Below are 6,171 nucleotides of genomic sequence, written 5' to 3'. Positions count from 1 at the left end.
GAGGGGGGGATTAAACTCGGTAATTATGTAACAAGATTCCTTCCGTGAAAGAAATACTATAATACCAAGAGAGTAGCACCAATCCATTACCCAATCAACACTCCCCCGTGTATAATTTTCCCTATCAGGAACTTTGCCCCCCTACCTAATTGGATAAGATCTAGTCCTATGCTATATACAACATTATAGTAATAAAATATTTGGTACCTGAGAATGTGATTAATAGAGATTTTCTGCAAATCATAAAATGAATTAGAACATATGTGTATTATAGCGACCACACTCAAGAAGTTAGGTTAATTCTAATTAAATATACCCCCCCGTCCCCTAGTGGTCCTAAATAAAGTCCTCGGAACATATAAAAAAAATATAAAAGAAACCACTAATAAAATGAAATTTTCACTTTAAGCTATGCAGCATGTTTCTATTGATCAGATTAAGCATGTTTACTTCCACTTATATCCACTTTTTTAAACCATTTCAAATAGTTTTAGTATTCACAATTCTATTTTTCTCACTTAGGTAAAACTAAATTTAGTTTTAGTATTTTAGTTTTTATTTTAGTATTTTAGTATTTAGTTTTAGAAATTTAGTTTTAGTATTCAAATTTCATTGAGTCGAAAGTGAAGAAACCCGTTTTAACAAAAAACCTATGATGTATCACAAGATTCAGTTAACAGAGAAACCATACTGTAGGAATTATATTTTTTGTTTTTTTTTTTGGGGGGGGCTTGCAATTTTTATATATTTAATTTTATTCTGGTGTCGGTGGTTAATCTGGGAACGTCAGGGTGGGAGGTGGGGGGTGCATTGTCAGAAAAGCGACAATGATATTTGGAAGGAGCATAAAATAGGGCATCTAATGGTACTACTTTTAATTGTTTAGCGTATTTTCTTCAGGACTGGCTAACCACTAAATATTTACCCTTTTTTCCACAAATTTAACTTTTACCCGAAAATATTCTTAAAAATAAGAAAAAAAAAAATGATGCGAGGCTCAAAACCCTGACATTGAGACTGGAACTTTAATGCTCTATTAAAAAAAAAAAAAAAAAAAAAAAAAAATTTGCTCTTTAATGCTTTATTAAATAAAAAAAACAAGTTTTTTAAACTGAAATTAAGGAGCGATATTAAAACTTAAAATGAACAGAATTTATTCCTCATACGAACTGGGCGGTCCCCTGCTCAAGACTAGGAAATTCCCAATAACTTTTTTTATTGTTTAAAAAAATAATTTGTTTATAAGTCGTCGAATTTAAGCTTAAAGAGTGAGGTGCTTACGCGAACACCATGCTTTTCATATAAGGTATACTTTATGTTCCTTCTTATGTTTTAATGTCACTCCTTACTTTAAGTTTAAAAAACTTGTTTTTTTTTATTTAATTTCTGATCGTTTTTTAGTTAATGTAGCTTTGATTTTGGCTCACCGTCATTGAATAAGTAAACAAAATTTGCATAAAATTTTTACTTTTCTTTTGCTAAATGGCTGTTTCTAAATTTGGTATTGACGTAATTTACAAATTAACTTACGTAACGAACTTCTATATTCGTATATTTTTCTTCTGGCAAAAAATACAAAGTTGTAGATTTTTGCAGATATGAGCTTGAAACCTATGTAATAGGGTTTTCTGATACGCTGAATCTCACGGTGTGATTTTCATTAAAATTCTTTCACTTGTAGGGGATGTTTCCCCAATCTTTAAACAATCGAGTAAATTTTCTCAGGCTCGTAGCCTTTGATGAGTAATACTAAACTTAATAAAATTTATATATTGAGAATCAGCATTATAAACACCTTCTTTTGATACATTTATTGACATCAAAATTCCGTTTTTAAAAGTTTCGATTACTATTGAGCCGTATCGCTTGTTTTTTTATTGTTTTTTTTATTACGTATATGTTATTACGTATATGAGGGGGTTCTCCCCCTAGTCAATACCAAGCTCTTTACGTTAAAAGTTAAAAAAAAATTTGATTCACAAACCCATGAATCACAAAGGCTGTTTAATTATAATATATAGATCTTTTTAAAGAACTAAAAAAACCTGTAGCGTAAAGAGCGAGTTATTGAGTGGGGGGAGAACCCCCTCACATACGTTATAATTTCTGTTCGTTTTAAGTTCTAATATTCCTTCTTACATTTCAGTTGAAAAAACTTGTTGTTTTTATATTTAAATTCTGATCGTTTTTTAAATAATGCTTGGAAATCTGGCGCTCTCTTAATAGAAATTTCCCTTAACCCAAAGAAAACTCCTCCATGACAATATTCTACCGAGTAACCCCATCGTCTAGCTCCTCCCCCCTCCAGAAAAAAATCCTTCCTGAAAATGGTTGTATACGTCCCAATAACCAATAAATAATGTTGGCAAGTCCGGCGCCCCCTTCATGGCAATTTCCCTTCCCCCATGAAAACTTCCTTCATGAACAGATCCTCCAACATCACCACCGACCCACCCTTCCCTCCCACTACCAGAAAAAAACCTCCTGAAAACTTCTGTATACTTCCCAATAACCAATACTATATGTTAACATTGGGTAAAGTTCATAACTTTTAGCCCTCCCTCTGGGAACTTCGGGGGATTAAGTCATCCTTATTTATCCATCCATATTTATCATATTTTCGACCATGCTGAACAAAATGGCTCTCTCAAAATTTTGATCAGGTGACTTTGGGAAAAAAATGAGCGTAGGAGGGGGCCTAGTTGCCCTCCATTTTTTTTGGTCACTTAAAAAGGGCACTAGAACTCTTAATTTCCATTCCAATGAGCCCTCCCACGATATTCTAGGACAACTGGGTCGATACGATCACCCCTGGGGAAAAAAACAAACAAACAAACAAACAAACAAATAAATACGCACCCGTGATCTTTCTTCTGGCAAAAAATGCAAAAGTCCACATTTTGTAGATACGAGCTTAAAACCTCTACAGTAGGGTTCTCTACAACTCTGAATATGATGGTGTGAATTTCAGTAAGGTTTTATAACTTTTAGAGGGTCTTTCCCTCTTTTTTTGAAAATCAGCCAAATTTTCTTAGGCGCGTAACTTTTGATGGGTAGAACTAAACTTGATGAAAGTTATATATTTGAAATCAGCATTGAAATTTGATTCTTTTGATATATCTATTGGTATCAAAATCCCGTTTTTTTGAGTTTTGGTTACCATTGAGCCGGGTCGCTCCTTACTTACAGTTCGTTACCACGAACTGTTTGATGGGCAAAGTTCATAACTTGCAGCCCTTTCTCCGGGAACTGTAGGGAATTAAATCATCCTCAAAGACATATTTATTAGATTTTCGACTATGCTGAACAAAATAGCTATTTCAAAATTTTAATTGGGTGACTTTGAGAAAAAAATGAGCGTGGGAGGAGGCCTAGTTGCCCTCCATTTCTTTGGTTACTTAAAAAGGTCACTAGAAATTTTGATTTCCGTACCAATAAGCCCTCCTAAGATATTATAGGACCACGGGTTCAATACGACTACCTCCGGGAAAAAAAACAAAAAAAAAAACAAACAAACAAATAAACACGCACTAGTGATATTTATTCTGGCAAAAAATTCAAAATTACACATTTTATTATTTAGGAGCTTAAAACTTCTACATTAGGGTTCTCTGATACACTGAATATGATGGTGTGATTTTCATTAAAGTTCTATAACTTTTAGGGGGTCTTTCCCCCTTTTTTCGAAAATCAGCCAAATTTTCTCAGGCGCGTAACTTTTGATGGGTAAGATTACAATTGATGAAACTTATATATTTGAACTCAGATATAAAGTCTTATTCTTTTGATGTATCTATTGGTACCAAAATTCCGTTTTTTAGAGTTTCGGTTACCATTGAGCCGGGTCGCTCCTTACTTACAGTTCGTTACCACGGACTGTTTGATAACTTTAATGCTCTATCATCTGCGTTGGCCGTGCTTGGTATTTCGTTTTGCGCGTTTGCAGTATTAATATATAAATATATAAATAAACGTGTTTCCAATGTAACTGTCTTTTTTTTCTTTTTTTTTTTTTTACCGACACTACCAATTATATCTGTATGTCGGAAAGAAAATAAGGTTAAATTAATTATTTCTTTCAAGATCAACGTTCAAGATCAAATTTCTATGAAATTTGCAAGATTTTATGTCTTATTTTACATCTTAAAAAAACATTTCTACAAATCTTTAAACATGGTTGCAGCGGTAGCTGCAACCCAGTAAAGAGCACGGACGTAGCCTCGCACCATTGGCCGTTCGACAGCTTCAGCCCATAGTAACCGTAAGTTAAAAAACGCGTTTTGAAAAAAAACTACCAGGTGAAAAAAATTTATGGTGATTTCACAAAAAAACCTGAAACCCCTTGAAAATGGTGTCAAATCAGAATGAAAATTGTACCATTGGAATCAGCATGGTTGAAAACCTTGTAAAGGGAAATTACAGTTTCCCTCCTTGAACAACAAGGAAAATCACTTTGTTTGCATGGGTAGCAGTGATATGTCTCCCGTTTCTATTTTTTTAGCAGGGCTAGGGGGTGATCAGAACATCATAGAGAGGTGTGTAATAGCTGATTAAACCGGAAATTAAATTTGCTATTGCCCTTTTTAAGTGACTAAAAAGATTGGAGGCCAACAAGCCCCCCTTCCTGCAGTCCCCCTTCCCCAAAGTCATCCAATCACAATTTTGGGATAGCAATTTTGTTTAACATAGTTTAAAGGTTAAAACCTTTGCTTTTGGTGATGAAATGACCCTCCATAGTCCCTGGGCAAAGGGCTTCACACTCTATCGGTGTCGGACGTGTTTATGTCACGCGTATCGATATCTAGACAGATTTTTAAATAGCTCGTATAAAAGGTATTTCTCATATCTACGTCCGATGCTGTAATTTCGTCAAAATCCGGGGGGGGGGGGGGCAAATTTGGAGCCAATTTTCTCAAATCAAGTGAAAATGATTGTGAAAGCGGAAAAATGAGCCATATATTACCATAGAGGCAAAGATATACTAAAGAAAACTGACCGGTTTCTCTGGATATTTGAATTATGCAGGCTTATCTAAGGTTTGACAATAGTTTTTGCAGAAATTAAATTTCTGCTGGGGGGCAAATGAGGTCAGGGGGGCAAACTCGGGTCTGGAGGAGGCAGTTGCCTCCCCCTGCCCCATATCAAATTAAGCCCCTTTCTACGTCCTTCCTATAAATTCCACCATCAGCAAGTTCCAAATGGCACTAAAAACAGTACTTTTGGTGTCATGTCTCAAGTGGAAAAGCTGGGGCTTGTGGACTACCAGTACTTTTTAGAGCGACGTTTAATGGCTCATTTGAAAGCTATTTTTCATATCATATCTACGTAATGTTTATCAATTCTACCATCCGTAAGTATGATATACCACTAAAACAACACTTTTGATGTTACTTCTTAAGTAGAAAAGCTTGGAAGTATAAAACGATATCATCATTGTACTAATTATGGTCCAAAACTCTTAATCGGAGGTTTTCAAGAACACATCCTGTACTTTCCTCCTCCAAGCCCCCTTAATAAGCTACGGAATTAAGGCACACTCACTAATATATCAAGTTAGATTATTAGAGGTTTGGTTCTGTTGGTAAAGCGCTCGACTTCGAATTGGTGGCTTGCGTTCGACTCGTGCTTGGTTTTTTCTTCAATCGCGGTTTTCTCTATACAATCATTTTCAGATAATTTCACCTTTTTTGTAAATGTGATGTAATCATTTTTAACGCATGTCCCAGGAAGGTATTTCGTCAAGCATTTTGATTCAAAAGGGAATAGACGTCATCCAGTTCATGGTTTGCAACGACATTCTAAGTAGATCACTAAATCCATACCCCAACGAGTGGCCTAATTTTGTCAAAATCCTATGGGGGCGGGGCCAATTTTGGAGGCAATTTGCCCAAATCAAGTGAAAATGACAGAGAAAACCGGAAAACGAGCCGTATAGTAATAAAAAGGGTAACGATATACTAAAGAAAAATTACCTGTTTCGGTGGATGCTTGAATTATACAGGCTTATCTTAGTTTAGACAACATTTTTGGAGAAACTAAATTTGAGCTAGGAGGGGGGATATACTGGGGTCTGGATGAAAACTGAGGTCTGGGAGGGGAAGTTGCCCCTGACCCAACCCCCTACCACTTAGTGGTTGGAGAAGTGTAGGCATGTGGTCCCGGAAACACTCA

This window comes from Artemia sp. Qi Xiang Cuo, chromosome 12 (genome assembly GCF_049724085.1).
Source record: "Artemia sp. Qi Xiang Cuo chromosome 12, ASM4972408v1, whole genome shotgun sequence".
NCBI lineage: Eukaryota > Metazoa > Arthropoda > Branchiopoda > Anostraca > Artemiidae > Artemia > Artemia sp. Qi Xiang Cuo.
This window is presented reverse-complemented; position numbering follows the sequence as displayed.